The sequence below is a fragment of the Dermacentor andersoni genome, chromosome 6, assembly GCF_023375885.2.
Source record: "Dermacentor andersoni chromosome 6, qqDerAnde1_hic_scaffold, whole genome shotgun sequence".
Lineage (NCBI taxonomy): Eukaryota > Metazoa > Arthropoda > Arachnida > Ixodida > Ixodidae > Dermacentor > Dermacentor andersoni.
Window position 1 is genome coordinate 95019629 of NC_092819.1, and position 20490 is coordinate 95040118.

General features: G+C 43.6%; 1 pseudogene; it reads left to right on the plus strand.

The window, feature by feature from the left end:
- The first annotated feature begins 5009 nt into the window (after positions 1–5009).
- On the plus strand, positions 5010–17152 carry LOC126523014 (uncharacterized; annotated as a pseudogene).
- Positions 17153–20490: the final 3338 nt, after the last annotated feature.

Consider the following 20490-nt stretch of genomic DNA (forward strand, 5'->3'; position numbering starts at 1 on the left):
CAACAGCCATTTCCTCTCCCTCGGTTACCGTACAATCGCGTGCCGACGCGCAAGCGATTTCCCTATAGTCCGAGTCATTACTGCCGCGACGACTCTTTGTTCTGTTTCCCTTCGTTCTCGAGGACATACCGCGGCGTCCGTGTATACCGTGTTCGCTTTAGTTAGGTATTTATCTACATATTTTGCCCTAGCGTTCCGCCTGGCTGTGTGTAAATTTGGGTCCGTGTTTCTTAGCAGGGACTCTACCTTGATGGTGCTGTGGTACTCATCGGGTAGGTTTGCCGTTCTTTGTCCTTCCCTTTCAATTTCTTTGGGCCCCCGTTTTTTTAGAAGCTTTCTGCCCGTGGTAGTCTGCTGGAGTCTGAGTAGCTGCGACCCTAATTGTGCTTCTTTGAGTTCCTCAAACGTGTTGTGGAGTCCGAGGGCCAGGAGCTTCTCTGTCGAGGTGTTGGCCGGCAGGTGAAGCGCTGTTTTGAATGCTTTCCTTATGAAGGCGTCGGCCTGATACCATTCGCCTTTGTGTTGTAATATGGGAGGGCGTACGTAATCTGGCTGTTTATGAGGCTCTTAACCAACTTTAGTGTATCTTCCTCCTTCATGCCGCTTCTTTTTTGCGAGACGCGGGTGATCATACGTGCCACCTGTGCCGTCGCTTGCTTGAGTAGGTTTATGGTATGTGTGCAGCGTTGATTCCTCTGAACCCACATTCCCAGAATCCTGACGGCTTCTTTTTCTGGTATCTTTTGTGCGTCTAGGGTGACGCTGATTTGTCCTTCCGAGCGTTTTCCTCTTCTGACTCTCAGGAGCTCTGACTTCTCCGTCGAGCAGACGAGGCCACTTTCCCTAACACATTCTTCCACGCATGTTGCGGCTTGTAGTCGTTCTTCTTTTTGGCTGAGCGAGCCTTGGTTAATCCAGACGGTGATGTCGTCGGCATAAATGGCATGATGTATGCCGTCGATCTCTTCCAGCTTCCGGGCTATCCTAGTCATTGCAATGTTGAAAGGGATCGGTGAGATCACGGATCCCTGCGGGGTTCCTTTGTTAGGCGTGTGGAACTTGTCTGTCTGCAGGACTTCTAACCCCACTGTGGCTGTTCTGTTTGACAGGAACGCTGTCACGTAACAGTGGATTCTTCGTCCGCTGTTGAGATCGTCCAGTCTCTCGAGGATGGCCGCGTGGCTGACGTTGTGGAACGCTCCTTTGACATCGAGTGTCATTATTATGATTTCTCCGTTGTACGGGATGTTGCTTAGAACCCCCTCTTTAATTTGTAGTAGGACGTCTTGGGTTGATAATTTGGTGCGAAAGCCAAACATACTGTGGGGATACAGATCTTCGTCTTCCATGCATTGTTGTAGCCTCCTTGTCACGATTCGCTCGTACAACTTGCCAAGGCACGAAGTGAGTGATATCGGCCGTAGGTTTTCTACTAGTAGCTTTTTCCCTGGCTTGGGGATCATAACTACTTCTGCATGTTTCCATTCCTCTGGCAGTGTCCCCGCTTCCCAATGTGTGTTGAGGAAGTTCGTCAGCTGTGTTACCGCCTCATCACTTAGGTTGCGGATTAGTGCGTTCCTAATCTTGTCCGCGCCTGCTGCTGTGTTCGGGGCGATGCCTTAACTGCTGCGAAAAGTTCCTCCCTGGTGATGTGTCTGTCTAGGTAGGGGATTTCTTCACCTCGGTATCTCTCCGCGTACGCCTTGGGTTTATCTTGCCCGTAGCAAGTGTCACAACATCGATTTTCACTTACGATTGGTATTTTAACTTCAAAAAAGTCCTAAATGAACCGCCGACCCGGGTTGCTGTATGGGGCGTTACTGCCAATTTCGATAGTCGTTTCTTCTTCTTCACGCGAGGGGTATGCAACGTTTTCTTATTTCAGTGATGCCCTGAAGTCGACACGTCTGTCTAGTCATATATCTTCGTCAGAGAAGCGCATACTAGTGCTGGGAGCCTTTGGCGACAGCACATATACCTGTGTTTATGACGCGTCACATCGGCGCACATCGCTTTTTGTGCTGGCACTGTAGACATAAAAAAAAATGGTTTATTTAAGAACACTGATGCGAAAGCTGAGATATAGAGTGATTTATCTTTGTTAGACTTCTTGATTCCTGGGCCTAGACGCGTCCATAGCGGGCAGACGGACTCGGTGGATGCTCTAGGCCTAAGCTTCGGTGGGGACCGATCTCAGCGCATGTAGCTGGCGAAAGCTGAAATGTGTGTATTTGAGCCTCACAACTTTTTTTACTACAATAGGGAAAGTGAAAGCGCACGAATCGCCTCAGCTTTGTTATCGGAGCGATGATATCAATCAGCGGTAGGCTTCGAACTCGGAGTCTGTTCGAGCGCGTCTGAACGACTTCTGGATTTCATGTCCACTCCACAACACTGCGACAACGGCGACAACTCCCAGTCTTATGTTCCGTGCGAACTACTAAAAAACTAGGCGCCCTCTGCGTTTGCGTGGTTTCGTTAAAGAATTTAGCTATCCACCCAGTCAAAAGAGAAAACGCAAAAAACGAAAGTGATCTTCACATGCATATACAAACACACGCACGAACGTGTACATATAAGGAGTAGGACCCCCCTCGATCCTTCGAAATGAAAGTTTGATTACACCCGTGCCCCCCTCGATCCTTCGAAATCAAAGTTTGATTACGCTCGAACAGCTCTAAAGGTCGCGGGCACCCGCACATTACCTTGCCGAGGCTGGAAATTTTCTCGCCGAGGCTGGAAAGCAAGAGATGTTTTACATAGTATTAAAGAAACCTTCGCACCCGCATGGTGGACAATTCCGTGAACACATTTTGGCTGCCGAAACCCAAGGAATAATGGTTGTTGCCAAGAGAACTATCGTGCCTGCAGTTATGTCACTGGCCGTTAACCTTGACCGTCATTCATCATTAACCGTTTACCACAGCTGCTGCACCTTTCCAATATATGTGGTACTGACACGTAGATTTAAACACATTTCAATGCTCACATGCGTACATTTTATGCAAAGCTAATTTTTTCGAGTCATACTACAAACATAACAGATGCCTCGCAGCAGCAAATCTGCAAGTAGAAAAAGATTCACGATGCAGGATGTTCTAGATCAAACTTATTTCGTACAAGGGAATGGATGACCGATGGATGGTAGCAGCAGGGGATGGGTTTTGGTTCTTGGAGCCTTGGGGACAGAATTCAGTGCAACTGGAAAGCAACAAGTTATTATGAGTAACAACAAGTTATCTTTATTACAGCAATGACATAAGATTGCAAACATGCAAAGTAATTATTCACACATTGCAGACGGTAATATGACAACACATTTTTTCTTGATCTATTCATAATACTCAGGTTAATCTACCATAACGCAGCGCTTATTAAACGTACAAAAATAGGTTCACATTCCTCACATCGACTAAAGCTGATCGAACGAGCAACATATTGCGGGGGGTAAATACTGAAGCTATCACAGCTGTCTCATCAGCGGGAGTGCACGATGTTTTCGCATATTACAAAGCAATGAGCATGAGTACATTAATGGACCTTACGTGAAAAATCAGAACGGCGACAAAAAAATAACCGTAGAGAACGCAGCGGGCAAATTGTACATGCTAGTATTTACTCTGTTTTCAATACACTGTTATAAAGCCGCACAGTCAGAACAATCTTACAATCTACAAAGCAAATTGTGCGAGCTTGTAAGTTAACATTCTTGGCGTATATGCGCAGCCTGACACAGGCGTGTCGTCCATTCTTTGTGCGGCGTCTGTGTCGCGCTCCACATATAGTACAAAAATTGCACAAGTGAACAACCTCTCATGCTATACGTACCCATTTCAGCGTCTACAGGAGTGTTATTGGAGGTAAATGCTGCTTTAGTGTAAATAAAGTACACGCACCTCGCATATCCTTTTTCATTTAGGATCTAGCCGGTCTCCTCCATCCACAAGGCACCGCGTGAAAAGCTTTGCCACCTTCCGTACGATTTGTGCAGTTTGGGGCGCTGCACCCCGTCATACAGGAATACAAGTTTCAAATGACGTGTTTCGTACCACTTCACGAAAGTTATTAACCTAATATCGTCGAACACCGTAGCTGCAATTTGGAGCCGATAGGTTCTACGCACGCTCGACGGTCCGCTGGTTGCAATTTCGATGGTACTAACAGAAACGAGTCGGCACGGCGCCCGTAAAGTTGGCTTCTCAGCCTTGCAGTTGAACATTTGACGTCATTTTTGTACCACGTGATCGCTCTCGGCGAATGGCGGTCCGAGCGGCGCAGGAAAAGTAATGCGCAACCCTGCTCCCTGCGGGAGCATGCAGTCCTTTTCACCGGGCGAGGAGGAAAGTATGGCAACACGCGCCTTTCCTCCTTTCTGGCTTGGGCGAGTCGGCGTGGTTAGGCACGGTGTGCATGTGCTGTATCAATTCCACTGGAATAGACACTCTGTAAATGCCCGCTACAACGCTGGCAACCTTACTGAGGACTGCCAGCTGTCGCGCATAAAGGAGTCTATTAGGTCACATCATCCCTCTTTCTTTATGATCTTTTACTTTCTACTCCTTCTCCTCTGACGACGCTTCGTCGTGCTCCCTCACGCGTTGCAGAATCAAGCATCTTTCCTTTTTTTAGGTCACTATCACCATGCATGTGCTGCTGCTTGAAAGTTAAAAGTTCATTGTTATAGCGCGTCCTACGGAATATTGATGCGATGGAAGCTAACAACAGGTAATCGGGGAACCACTGCGTTATCCTCAGCTGTACGAATAATTATAGAAACAGGAAGCTGTTGGCGGAACAAACGTGTGACGTGTATCAACATCCACGGCGTGTTTTTGGTACCGAACGCTTCAAGTTTCATCGTTTTCCTGCTTATCCAGAGCATCGGCGTTTGTGGATTGCAAGCGTCAACAGGAAGAACTTCCTACCGCCAAACAGTTCGCGGGTATGCTCAGTACGCTTATTTTCTGGTGAACATACCACACGAACGTACCGACAAGAACTCGACACCAATGAGGAGCCTCGGCTATGAGCGGAAGGTATGTGTGTATACATAACCTGCAGCTATAGTCAAGCGAGAATGCTACTTCTCGAAGAAACAGTTGCAAGTGACAGTCAAATCCTGCGCTGGTCTAAGTCGGGCGACGGTGAATAGGGACAGGCGACTACGTGCCTACGAAGTGACGAAGGGTATGTGTAAAAATTATTTTGCCGATCTGTTTATGAAGAAATGCTGCACTTTGTTTTGAGTGTGATATCTTTTTAGGCGTGTATAGTGCTCACATGTAAAACCACTTTTTTGTCGCCAATGCTACTATGCTACTATTGCGTGAGCTCTTTTGCTTAGTACACTTCGATGACTAGACATAAAAGAGCGTTAGAGCCGTTGTTCTCTTTTTGACAACGCGGTTTGATAATGTGTGATCTTAATGTTCGCGTTCGCCATTTCTTTAAATTTTTTTCTTAGCTTTCTGGAGATGAAGTGCAGTCTGCACAGTCGGAGCCATGCGCATACATTGATTGTGTAAGTAATCTAATGCGCAACAGCGCAAGCATGCGCCGAAGCTAATTTAATAGCACCTACCATTGTGTACATTACATTAATTGGAACGTCGCAAAGTTATTGAGGCACATTAAGAACCCCAGGTGTTCAAAATTAATCTGAGGTCCCTCACATCGCCGTGCCTCATAATCATATTTTGTTTTGGTATATAAAACTCCAGAATTATTTTTTAAAAATTTATACAGCTGACACATGTCTATACTGCAAGGAACAGCTTCTTCAGCAGTTGTAACACATTTACTCTAGAAAAGCATTTCTTTCGCTTATGCCCGTACCTAAGGCAAACAATACATAGGTGAGACTGGACAACAAATTAATACAAGACTCAATGGTCGCCGCGCGGACACAAAACACAATTTACCCAAAGCAGTAGCCAGCCACTTTAATGAACATGGTCATATATTTGACAAAGCAAGGCTCTATATACTACAAACAACTTTCCGTTCCCCTCGCGAAAGGAAGTATACGGAATCATACCTCATACACAAGTTTAATTGCCTACACCCGACAGGAATTAATTTGGCACGCGGCAACTTAGAATCTTTAAAAGCGGCAATTTAAATCTGAAACTCTCCTATCATCAACCAATACACAAAACACATGAAGCCACCAGCTAACTTTGATTCTTAACCTCACCTACTCTTCCATTTCGGAAAAAATGTTTTCCTGCCTACTACTCAATTTAATGTACTCTTTCAGGTTTTTACGTCTATACCAACTGTACGATCCCCTTCTTCCATGTACACTTGCCCACACCCGCTTCTGCGCGCGTCACCCTCCAGTTTGTTATTCCGGTTTCGGTCCCCCTCCCCCTCTCCCTTCCCTTCCCCCCCCTTTTTTAAATCTATTTTTTTTGAAACCCTCTCAACAACACATTCCGAAGTCAATATGCCTTCTTCGGCGCTTCAACCCAGAGTATCGCCATTTCTGGATGCCGCCGTAACGACACCTACGTTGAACGCCTGGGGCAGTGCCCCTTGAAAGACGATGCCGCTGCCTTTCTGTCACCCCATACATTGCACCGCAGACTCCTCGTCGCCATCTTAACTATTTCAAAATTACTCGACGTATTGCTACTATGCTACTCAAGTCACTTTCAACTCATGTTTTCTTTGTGTGTGTCTTTTTTTTGTCTTTTGTGTTACTCGCGCACTGACCGCTTGACCGGCCGTTCTAATGCCTCAAAAACATGCCGCCAACGACTCCCCCTGAATATCTCCTAACCTTTCGCATCCCCAACACGCTCCCAAGCCCCCGTATTTCTTAATATTTTCATTTTTCTCTTTCTTTTTCTTTCACTCTCCCCCCCCCCTTTTTTGTCCGTCTTGGTGCCGCCCTGGCTTCCCCCACCCATTTTCCCCCCGCGTGCCCACTCTCACGCTCTTGTCCCCTCGTCTTGAGAATGAAGCTCACAGACGTCGGACGACAGCGCTTGTTTCCTCTGGTAATCTCTCTCTTTAAATCCAGCCGCCAGCGACAGCGCCCGCACGTGACGTCACTACACTGACCCTTTAAAACTAACACGCCGAGGATGACGAGGCCGCCTTTGACTAAGATAGGTCCTCCTATCGAAACGTTGGCCAGCCTGTCTGAGGTACCTTATCCCTGTTTACAAACTTTATACCACAGTGTGCTATTCCATCTGTCATCCCCTTTCTTGGTTTTGGACTTCTAAGGCCCAAAAGTAACAGTGCTAAAGTAAATTTTTTTGTGGTCTCGCATTAGTGAACAAAAAACAAATGCACCTGTTTTTACATGTCGTTGGGAAGCCTTCAGTTTGCGCAATCATCCCCATTACATGACACATGCAAGGTACCCTGCCATTTGCCAAAACCACTTGCGCCCACAGCAGGTGATTTAGAATAGGTACACCGCCACACTGCAAAGCATAGTTTCATCACATTAAAGAAATTTTGTGGGTTCCAACTCCCGTTTTTCATACAAACTTTTGTGTGCTCAAAATCGATCCTATTACAGTCAACACAACTTCAAGAAGCCTTGAACAGCACCGGGTAATTAATCCACAAGCATTGACATGAATAAAGTTAGCTTTTTGAATTATCAGATATTTGCATTCTTTTGAAGCGAAAGGAAGTCGCTTAGCCTGGGCGATCCACTTAATGTATTTTGCATTGGTTTTCTGAGGTGATGCTTGCGGTAAATTCATCTTATTGGTTCTTTATTACAGTGATTCAGTCAGTCTACAATCTTTATTTTTATTCAATCCTGCACGGAACATTTAAGACTTCTACACTGAGCCAACAAGCTACCCTCGAAACATAGTGATGCATGTGTCTTTACCTCAGAACACAGTAGGCGGTCGTACAGAAATGTAGAACATCATTTTTTCCCAACGTTGTAGATCTAATAGAGTAACATAAAAAATATCAGCGAATTCTATTTTTTACCCTTGCCTAGGTTCTTTCAACCTCAACAATGTAACATTTTTGACATCTCTGTTGCGTTTGCAGGTGTATTGAAGGTTATTCTTCCTACGCAGCATATCAGTAATTTTCTGTGGTTTTCAAATACTGGTTTTGTACTGCGGTTTCACATCAAGCTGCACCACAGCATGGATGCGGATGTGTAGGATAAAGTTGGGGCTGCAAAGCCCCTTTCGACTTAAAAAGAGCAGTCAAAAGCAGACTCCTCATTTCTAGTGCGTCTTTTTTTTATCTGCGGCCACAACTAGATAGTGTCTTGGATGAAAGTGCCTAACCTTCACTAGGTGTTAATCAGGCAAGTCAAAATGATGCAGCTTCAGTATAACACTTGAAGGAGACAAAATGTGTCATACAAAGAAAGTGGATAAAAAGAAACACTGAGACAAAAAAGTGCACATTTATGGGTGCTTGCCAAATTTTAAACCTGTTCTAAACATGATGTCAATGCCTTGCCCCGCCCTTGCAGAGAGCTGCATCTACTTTCTGAATCGGGTTAGAGTTGCACCGCAACCGAGCTCGCAGCAGTTTTTCTGGGAAAATGACACGTGGTCCACTGACGCCTATGTCCCAAAGTTATTTTCACAATGGTAGCAATGGTCCCCAGGTTATTTTCGCAACGGCAGCAACAGTTATTAGTTATAAGTTTCCTGGGAGAAGAATGTGAAGGGATGGTAGTTTTATTGAACCGCCTACTTGTATGTTCGCAAATGGAAAAAAATAGACAGCGGTATAAAAATTTTGCAGTTTTTTTCACCTTTGGCAAGAAGTGGACAGCAGCAAATAAGAAGTTCACATCGTTCATATTTGTTTTGATTAGTTGTCTCAGACAGCACCAATGCAGTGTAGCATATCACTTAATTGCAGACACTGTTGACAACACACTTCTATTTCTAAAGCCACCAGAAAAAGACTATGTGAAGAAGTAGCAGTTAATTCAGCCTTGAATAACATTGTCATAAAAGTATTATGTACTGGTAGGTGCCTAGAACTTTGTCTGGTGATGGCGCAATGTTATCACAAACAGATCTATATGCATCATGTGAAGAGGCAATTTATGAATTATATTATTAGCCTGGCAAGGGAAGAAGAGTTCAGTATCGCCAGTCAGCCTCTACAGTATGTGAAGGAGTGCGTTAACCTAAGTCAATCAATTACTCAGAGGGGACCCTAATAAAGAGGAGCAAATTTACAGAAGAATGAAAATGGGTTGGAGCGCATACGGCAGACGTCACATCCTGAGTGGAAGCTTACCATTATCGTTGAAAAGAAAGGTGTACAATCTGCATTTCACCGCTGCTATCATATGGGGCAGAAACTTGGAGACTGACAAAGAAGCTTGAGAACATGTTAAGAACTGTGCAAAGAGCAATATAACAAAGAATGTTAGGCATATTATTAAGAGACAGAAAGAGAGCGGGGTGGGTCAAAGAGCAAACGGAGATAGCAGATATTCTAATTGACATTAAGAGAAAGGAATGGAGCTGCGCAGGTCACGTAATGCGGTTAGATGGACCATTATGGTTAATGGGTACCAACAGAAGACAAGCGCAGTAGAGGACCGCAGATCTCTAGGCGTGGCGATGAAATGAGAAAATTTGCCGGCGCTAGTTGGAATCGGTTGGTGTAGGACAGGGTTAAACGGAGATCGCAGGGAGAACCCTTCGCCCTGCGGTGGACATAAAATAGACTGCTGCTGCTGCTGCTATTATGATTATGTAAGCAATAGAGATAACATTCAGTTGTGGAGAAAGCAAATTTTAGTCTCAAGCTCCAGCATTGTCCCTATAAATTTTCCCAATGAATCCAGCTGTATGCATACTTTGCAACTAGTTGCTTCAAATTTCATATCAGAGCCAAGGGGCTGTGACAGGTTTATGTGACTAGCCCTGCTTCCTTCTTTTTTTCTATGTGGCACACTCCTAGTGTCACGTTATGCATTGAACAACTTAGTGAAGTCACTCAGCTCAATCTGCAACGTTGCGGGCAATGCATCTTACGTGGAGGCACAAGTGTGTTTCCTTGACTGCTGGGTGTACGCGGGGCTACCCCAACAGAAATGGCGTGAAGGTGTCTCTTTAAAGTTTCAGCTGTTTTCATGCCCTGCAGCTGTCTAATACTTTGCAAGCACGATTTCCACCTCAGGATCTACATGCTGCACTTCTTAGTTTGCAATGCCCAAACCTGGTGAGGGGCCTTACTGTGATGATTATTTAAAGAAGCGGGTAGTGCATTTCTTGCTAAGTACTTGCCTCTATTATTCATTGTGAGTTCAAATTATTTTGCTTAGTCAGTTGGTCTTTCTTAAAGCAAACTTTCGCCGTTCCTATATAGTAGGATATTTTTTCCTTGCATTCAGACTGTGTGTTAATCAGAATTGTGACTATTTCCAGGTGTTCAATGTGGACGCAGCCACACAGTGGGAAGATATCACAACTGTCCATCACACATATTCTGCACCTCTAAAGTTGGTCAATATGAGAACACCACCTCCAGAAAAGATGGCTGCAGTCGACCTACGATTTTACACACGGATATCACCAGACATATTTAAGAAGCTCACACTGTCCATGCCGAGGACACCTTTGCGGCCTTCACAACTTCACACAGACTAGCTGCTTCTAACACTGATGCGCTTGAGGCTTGGCCTTCTTTACAGGGAGCTAGCCTCAAGGTATTGTGTTGCACCATCCTCTGTGTGTAATATATTCAAGAATGTCGTCAAATCACTTAAAGAGATCATGAAATATGTTGTTATCTGGCTCCCGAGATCTCGTATTCAGAGCGCTATGCCAAGTGCATTCATAGAAAGTGGGTTTCAAACCACTGCATACATATACGATTGCCCAGAGGTCGCACTTCAAAGGCCAGCAAAACAAGACACGAGCCCAAACCTACAGTTCATAGAAAGTTCATAATACTGTAAACTTTCTTGTTGTAATTGCTCCAAATGGCCTTATTATGTACATTTCTCGTGCATTTGGTGGCCGTGCTTCGGACAAATTTATTGTCAGAGTGGCATCCAAGAATACCTTGTTGCTGGGGATGTTATAATGGCCGACAGGGGCTTCACTCTGGACCCCTACTTGGAAGCCCAGGGAATCAAATTTAACACGCCAGCATTCACCAAATGTGAGAAAAGCTGCCACCATTCATTCACTCATTCTATTAAAGTAGGCAACACATGCTGTCTTTGTGCTACACAATGCATGATTATCAAACATGCATGGTTTGCTATTGGCTATTGTACTTGTGGTTGCCTAGTTCCAATGACAGCACTCGGTGATTATTGGGATGCTACATTGGGCTGTGTTCACAAATATTTGGGAGTGAATGTGCAGTTATTCTTTGTCGGCCTGTTACACGAAATAAAGGGCTGACTTCCATGTCACCATCGGAAATTGTCCAGCTCAAAAGTGAGATGCTCTGTAGACTGGATTAAGCTGCATGAGCAAGCGGTAAAGAGCCACATTGCAAGGCTTACAGATCCTAAATGCTGGTAGATTTGGTACTGCATACTGATCTAGAATAGGGTGATAAGGAACGATAAAGGAACATGACACAAGCTCAGACTAACAACTGAATTTTAATGCATATTGCATACAATAACTCGTGTAAAAACTTACATATTGAAGTTTCTGACAATAATAAGGAGTTGTTAATATGCACTCGTGTCATATTCCTTTCTCGTCCCTTCTGTATCACACTATTCTACGTCGGCATTGCATGGCATGGTGCGCTATCTGTACTATCAAAGTCATTGTCGTTTGTACTAGTTGTACACAACTGGAACAGCTAAGCACTACTCGTTAAGACACAACAGACTTCACTGTTCTCTAATGTGAATTTCTGATATAGGCATTTGCCAAGGGAAGCATTCTTGTATAAATAATTGTGAGCAAGGTTGAACAAAGCATGAAGGATGCGACAATGGTAAAAGCAAGTTCTCATTTCTTTCTGCATGGAAAAAATTAAAATGCGGTTGTGCAATCGGAAGATGCAAACAAGGTTATTCTAGAGTGAAAATATTGGGAACTTGGACAGGGATAATTAGAAATTCTACTCTAATGGCATTTCTTGTCGCTCTTTGCGATGACGATGGATAATAAGAGAGATACAATCTGGTGAAAGAAATTGCTGCATCGTACTTTCCCTGAAACTAAGCCGTAAGAGTGTTCTGCCACTTGAACGTTGTAAATGTTTACATTTACAGTGCAGCTCCGTGCAGGGCTTAAAGCACTAGCTTCGCTAACTGAATACACCACAAGGTATGTAGCTTGACTTTTTTTTTTCAGAAGTTACTCCTTAGTAAATTTGTCAACACCTTTATTTTCAAGCCAGGTGGCAGACCTACTATTCCAGTTATATTATCTATTTTAAGGCGTTCTTGTAGGAGTTGTCCTCCCTATGTCGTTTCTCTTAGGCCATTCTAGCACATACTTTGGCTAGTTATAAGGCAGTGCGCAACAGTGCAGACGCATTGGCCTACCAGTGAAGCTCAGTTTCTGCCAATGCTGAGTAGCAAGAGAAACATTCGTGAAATGGCCTTATGTAGAGTCTAGGATTTCTGGACCCTAATGTGCTGCAATTTAGTAGTATTCGTGTATTTGTGTATTCACGTTATTTTTTTTCCTGTGTTGAGAAATGAGGGCATTCGTACAGCACTAACATGTACACTGAATTATCATGCATTACAGGGAAGGGCCAACTTTCTTAACAGGAAGTCACCTCAACTCGGCGCATGGCATCAGTACGAATACATGCGGAGCGAGCCATAAACAGAATCGAGACATACAGAATATTTAAGTCGGCATTGAGCATCAAGTGCAAAGACACAATTGATAGTGTGATCTTTGTGTCTGGAGGCCTCTGTAATTTAAGGGAACCACTAATTGCAGAGACCAATGGTCGCACTATCAAGGAAATGTAAGCAGTTTCATGAATAAATAGTGCAACCCAGACAATTGTTTTTACTGAGTGTTCAAGCCGCAGAAGTGAACACAATGCGGAAGTTAATAATGGCGCATACATGAAAATGGTAGACTTTATTATGTTGAGTGCATGTTTATTGATAAAATAATTGAATGCGTCATCTTATGTAGAAGTGTAGCATAAAAGCGGGGACAACGCTGTATTACACAAAAAAACCTAATATTACAAAAACTACAGCACTGATAACTCTGGTAAATATGCGGCTCTCCTGCACCAGCACGAACACAAATTTATTGGAGCATATCAACACAAAAGATTATAAAACACTGGTAAACTTACTTGATTATCATAGCGGCGAAAAATTGTTTGAAGTACAAAATATGAAAATGTATTCATTGTTGTACAAAATGCGAGGCGTATTAACAACTACCTCTCTGTATGTGGATATATGAGCTGCTTCAGCTCACAAACTAGAACAATGAAAGTATTCACATGTTAAAGGCAGTAAGGAAAATATGATGTAATTAGAACTACAGAATAAAAAAAACTGACTGGTATGGTAGGGCTTTGACAGTACTATGCACACGTTCAAGTGTTCCATGCAAGGGCAAATAAACACAAATAAAGCATTTATCACCACCAATGGGCTCCCCAACAGACCCACAAAAGAAAAAGAGGAAAATGGGCCGAGCAATCTTTCTGCAAAACGTCTAGATTAGACATATACACTGTAAAATACCAACATTCGACTTGCCTCCCAAATGCCTACTTCAGTATGAATTAGAATGCAACAGAACGGCAGGTGCAATAATGAAAAAAAATATACACAAGCACACTAGATGTTAAAAGGACACTAAAAAAGTCAGCTAAATCAGTGTAGACTGGCGAACAGTCCTTCAAATATGGATTTTTTGTACGCATAAAGATTCATTATAAGCAAAGAAAGCCAAGACCGAACTTCCATTTCATGAATTCCATACCCACAGCTCTGCGCTGATACATCAGTGCCGCGTCGCACATTTCCCACCATTTTCTCGTATATTGATCATTATGGCAATCGAAAAGCTACACTTGCCATTCCAGTATTTGGTTTGTTTATAATGCAACGTCACACGTCTTTATCAATGAAAAACGGAATCGAAGAAAGCATGTGAAATTCGTGATGCGGCGAAAACCTGTTACAGGAACATTAAAGGGGCATTGTGATGTGTACCCCATTGCTTGTTTATTTCTTGGTGTCAATATATCTGCTTAATTTATGAGATTCATTTGTGCTCATAGAAGTGCAATTTACTCAAAATAAAATATTCCTTTTAAGTGTCCCTTGAAGAGGTGGTTTAGTGTGTCTGTTTCACAAGCATATGATTCATAAAAAAATAAAGGCAAGACAAAAAGAATAATAAACAAGGGACGAGAGCACAGCCACAAGCAAGATACAGGAGAATTCAACAAAATGTTACAAATGCACAGTATGTTTTAGCACAGCAATCAGGAAAATATTTTCCTGAACTTCTAGCACTGCAGCTAAATCAGTAGTGCTTACATTTCTGCAATTATTCTCACAGGTGAAGCTTACCTTCACTTTTCCTTCCTTGCAAACAAGGAAGCATTTTACAAAAACAACCTTTGAAGCCGCGGCATTTGATGTGTGACATAACTTCAGCCAAATGGTACCTCGATGATAATTGTCACTTTTGGTGACCATACATACAAAAAACGGAGCCGCTTCTCAGTGCACAACGTATTGAACTGTAGCTGGGAATAATATCCTCTAGGGCCATTCTTATTTAAGATATGTACCCCTTCCTTTTCTATCACGTCGTACTTCCCACTCCGTATGACTTCCTTGCAGTCCTGTGTAAATGGGCACTTGATTTCTATAACTGCAAAGTGAGATTATATAATTCCATCGGGTGTTGCTGACAGTCATGGTTTTTCTTTGCATACGTATATTCCACGCTGATTAGCAATAAGTCCAGAATACTTTCGAAATTGCAGTCGTGCCAATACTTCATGGTTTATTCCATGCTGTGTGGCTGCATTACCATAGACGTTCGGGCTCGTGATACTTTGCAAAGCTTTCTCAGTTGGAGTTGTTGCCAGCTTTGGTATCCTCCAAACGTTGAAGGCTGTTATTCGTAGTCGCCTAGAGACATGCCACAAATATTTTGCCTAACTTTTTGTTGATGTCTCTAATGCAGCCACACCTGGACCTGAGAGTGCTATGTATTTTACATAAAAGTTGTTGGACAGCACACCCTTATCGCAAGTTGTTAACACAGTCGTGAGGGCTGAGCTGGAGAGGCAGGCGTGGTTCGTTGTCCCTGAAATCGTCGAAACGGAGCAGTCAAAGTCTCATGAAGCAGCGTGCCTTGAGCAGAAGTACATAAAACATGTAAGCATCACAATATACACTTTACTGCAAATTCTTCATGCATGCATTAGTTTTCGCACAGGTGCTGGGCAAGATTGCAGCACAAGTTTCTGCGGAAGATATTGTCAATACACAATGAAAAGGTGCTAGCAGGGCAACTGTATGGATGATGAAGGTCTTGCAAAAAATCATTTGCCTGAAGCGGCAAGAATATGGCAGTGTTGCATCCACATTCACTTCACTGAGCTAGTTCATGACTGCCCATATGTTCTAGAAAAATGCGGCGCAAGATAGATAGTACAAAAAAGGGACATGCACAATGTACTAACTTCGTTTATCATTGCAACTCATGCATGTACTGTATTTGAAAAGAACATAACGAGTTCTTCTATCGAGATTACCAGTATAAGAACGTGCTTCACTTTAAATTCGCATTTGTTGTATAAATATAACGACACTTTTATCCCTTTATTTCCACCTGCTCGCTTTATATGGTCCCCGCTCTCGCAGCCACTTCGCCTCGTGCTAGAGCAGTGAGCTGGGAGTGGCCACTGTGCATTTCTTGCTCTATCATTTACCCAATTTATAACACTTTTACAGCCGCATCAATTAGGTAACAGCATACTAATCACAACCTTGACCATGACTATGGATGCCGCTGTGCAGGTGTATCAAGCGCGCAGTCTTCGAAGTCGCAAAGTGCATCACAGCGCAATCCATCAAATGCTTGGTTTGTCAGTTTGAGTCGTAGGCTTTTTTGAAGTGCCTTTAGTAAAATAATGTTGGTGGCTGTAATGGAGGGTGAGGCAGTTCTCAACGACAATGTCAGGAAATCTGTACTTCTCCTTTCACTTTATTTTGCAAAGGAAGTTCGTATTAAGGATGAATAGAGCCCCGCAGACAACTGCTTTAGTGCATCGTTTCGAGTTTTTTTTTTTCAGCTTTATTCACATTATGAAGTTGAGAGTATGATGGAAGCCCGTCTGCTATCGATGATGCATACTTAAATGGAGGAGGTCTAGACATCGACCAAAATGATTTAAAATAGTTATTTACCTTTCGGCTCCCCCACGGGAGCCTTGTTCACAATGAAACAAGCGGCAGAGCTGGCACCCCTTTTCATGCGTGGCTCAAAACATGACTAAAGCACCTGGACATAGCTGCGCAGTATTTTCACCGACAGGGAGTGCAAATGCTAAGGTGGTTTTCTTGCCTTGCTTCTTTTCCTGCCAAAATATTTTTGTGCTAAACACTAGAAAACAAGAGAACACCTCGAATGCCTGCAGTCATGGTATTCTGAAGTTCTACTAACGGCACTACAAGCAAACTTGTGTGCTGTCGTCTTCTCACAGAACTGTTCAATACATGCAAAAGCCAAACACGTTTCTCACCCCTAACATTGACAATCTCTTGGAATGGGCAGTTTCTGTAGAACTCCTGGATGTTCGTATCATCGCCGAGGAGTTGTGGCAAAAATGGAATCGTTTTTTTTTTGCGGGCATCATTATCGATGGTCTTCATCTGTACCTTAAAATTTGTCAGGCAGAGTGGCTGGTTCAAGGTTCCTCTTTGTTCCACGGTTCCAGGTTGTTGATTTATCAGTGCGACCTCCTCCTGTCAGGCCTTGTAATAACCGCCAAGTCCAATTTACAGATAAGTGCACCAACATGACTGCATAATTTTCCTCTCCCGGTCATGCACGTACATCCACTGTTTTTTTACTTTTCCTGTACTCTGGCACCGCACCCATGCGTCGTGGTGTGTTTTAAGTGAGCGTGACGCCTACACTTCACATTTCAGGAGCACAAGTCTCTCGTCAATCTCATGAAGGAGCACATTCTCTAGCCAACCACTTTGTAGATAAGCGTAAGATTGCATACTCCTGAATGAGTGAATTTCTCCCAAGTCACATGCTTTGTTTGTGAGCAGGTAGCGGATTATGTTTGGCATCTGTACCTCCGGCCACTTCTTTTAAATCATCACACCAGCTGACAATCACACTTGGGTTCCGGCTTAACACTTGCCATCTGTGAAATGAGAACAGAAAGAGCAACAATTTTTTTAAGCATTTCGACACAGATATGTTGAAATAATGAAATACAGCTGCTATGTAAATAACCTCACATAGACTTAAATACATTATTCCAGTGCACACTTTTATGCTACAAACAGTGCACCGTCATTCATACATTTCAGAAGTTGCTGGTTTAACACTCTAGCCACAGGACATGAATTTGACTCCTTGAGAACGAAAACTTATTAGGAGATCATGGCACAGTGCTGGGTCAGAAAGGATTTGGTCATGATCACTCTGTTAGTGTGCGTCTACAAAATGCTTTCGTTTTACGTAGAGTAGTTTTGCAGCTTTAGTAATGACAGTTGCAATGACATCGTTATCTGCATGTAAAAAATGAAATTGTGGTATTTTAGTTGCCAAAACAACTGTTCTGTGGCAGTGACAAAACCACAAATACTGTAAGTGCTGAAGCATGTGTCCATCAAGCAGAAAAAAGGGGGCGGTGAAACCATATAGCAGCGAGAACTGACGGCATGCACATATGGTGGTCGATGAATAATAACATAAATCGCTCAGCAGGCCACTGTTTCTGTTGTCGCACGATACAAATATGTGTGTGCCGCAACATTTTCAGCATAACCAGCACTCTCGTCAATCAAACGAGCAATTAAGTATGACAGGATTGGTGAAATATAACAGTGCTCGCGTACTGCCAACTGAATGCAGTCGAAGGAAGGGCCAGTCTCGAAAACTGTCAAACATCTGAGCGCCACTTGTAAGCTACCTGCGTAAACCAAAGATTATGTTGTCGCTTTTCTCAAATCTGCGGTGCTGCGTCTACACTGGACCGATGCCGCTACGAGGCCGATGGCTTGGCTCAACATGGTGATCAGTGCAGTTGCTAATAGACATGTTACATAAGAGTTGTGCTTCAGAAACGGTTCCTTGCCCAATAATCAGTAATATCTAATGGACACTGCATAAAAAACGATGCGGCTGCTGCTTGTTAGGACACGATTGGCGTAACAGCAGGTGGCCGCATCGAAGAGGACCGGCGATACGAAGGTCGAACATTAAGATAGCGTTTCAACGCCCTGTATATTGTGCGACGTCCTGTCACTACCTAAACAAAAACGGGACAAAGAGCCACGTCTAACTAATCGAGCAGTCACGCAATGTGTCTATAACATAGTTAATGCTTGTCGAAGTGAACAATAAAACGGCGCACACGCTGTTACTTTTGTCTAGCTTTTCTTCAACTGGTCATTTCCTGCTCAAGTTCGAGAAATACGCGGATATTTAGCGACAACGCAATCTATAGACAAATTCGTAAAAAGAAACAAATAAGCAGCTCACGCCCGAGGCTGAATGTAGGCTCCAACTCGGGCGCTCTCTCAGCTTCTCCGGCAACAGAAACTTCGGTCATCTCCGCTTAAACGAATTCAGCACGTCACACGGAATCACTTCCGATGTAGAACACAGCACGTCATGCCAAATAAAGCACACCAGTACGAAAACAAACGCTTGCAACTGTAGCTGCTCGTAGACCTGACATGCAAAACACGGCTTTCACACAAGCCAGTTTCGCGCTGCTCCTAGGCCAAGCCACTGAGTTCACAACTATAGCGGCGTCCACGAAAAAACGGTGTACACAGGAACATGGATGGATGTTATGAGCGTCCCCTTTGGAACGGGGCGGTGGGTCGCCCCATCAAGCTCTTGCTATTATACTGCCTAATGTCCTACCTTGGTTAAACAATAAAAAAGAAAAAAACACTGTGAGCTATCACACCCAAATTTTCTGATCCCCTATTGCGCACTGTGCCTTTCTACGTCTCCGTTTTTGGTCGTTTCCCTGCTCTTCTTCCCCAAATTCTCCAATCGCCTCTTCATCATCATCATCATCGTCTTGGTTACGCCCACTGCAGGGCAATGGCCTCTCCCATACTTCTCCATCTACACCGGTCATGTACTAATTGTGGCCATGTCGTCGCTGTAAGCTTCTTAATCTCATCCGCCCACCTAACCTTCTGCCGCTCCTTGCTACGCTCCCCTTCCCTTGGAATCCAGTCAGCCCTAATGACCATCGGTTATCTTCCCTCCTCATTACATGTCCTGCCCATGCCCATTTCTTTTTCTTGATTTCAACTAAGATTTTTCTTGATTTCAACCCAATCTGATCTTTTCTTATCCCTTAACGTTACACCCATCATTCTTCTTTCCATAGCTCGTTGTGTCGTCCTCTATTTAAGTAGAACCCTTTTCGTAAGCCTCCAGATTAGTAAGCCTCCAGGTGAGTGCTGGAAAGATAAAGCTGCTATACACTTTTCTCTTGAGGTATAATGGCAACCTCCTGTTCATGATCTGGGAATTCCTGTCAAATGCACCCCAGCGCATTCTTATTCTGATTATTTCAGTCTCATGATCCGGATCCGCGGTCACTACCTGTCCTAAGTGGATGTATTCCCTTACCAATTCCAGTGGCTCGCTACCTATCGTACGCTGCTGTCCTTTTCCGAGACTGTTAAACATTGCTTGAGTTTTCTGCAGATTAATTTTTAGACCCACCCTGCTGCTTTGCCTCCCCATGTCAGTGAGCATGCATTGCAATTGGTCCCCTGAGTTACTAAGTAAGGCAATATCATGAGTGAATTGCAAGTTACTAAGGTATTTACCATTAACTCTGACCCCAATTCTTCCCAATCCAGGTCTCTGAATACTACTGTAAAGACGCTGTGAATAGCATTGGAGAGATCGTTTCTATTTGCCTGACGCCTTTCTTTATTGGGATTTTGTTGCTTGCTTTATCGTGCACTACGGTGGCTGTGGAGCCGCTATAGACATTTTTCAGTACATTTATATATGGCTCGTCTACACCCTGATTCCGTAATGCCTCCATGACTGCTCAGGTTTCGATTGAATCAAACGCTTTCTCGTCATCAATGAAAGCTATATATGAGGGTTGGTAATATTACGCACATTTCTCAATCACCTGATTGATGGTGTGAACATGGTCTGTTGTCGCTCCTTACTAGTGCCTCTAGCGGACATGATTATATTTCCACTGCTCCCCCTGAACCAAAGGACTTCAAGTAGGTCAGGGCTGCCTAAATCGACTACTGGGTAGGCATCGTCATATTCTAATAAAACATTATTCGTAATTTCC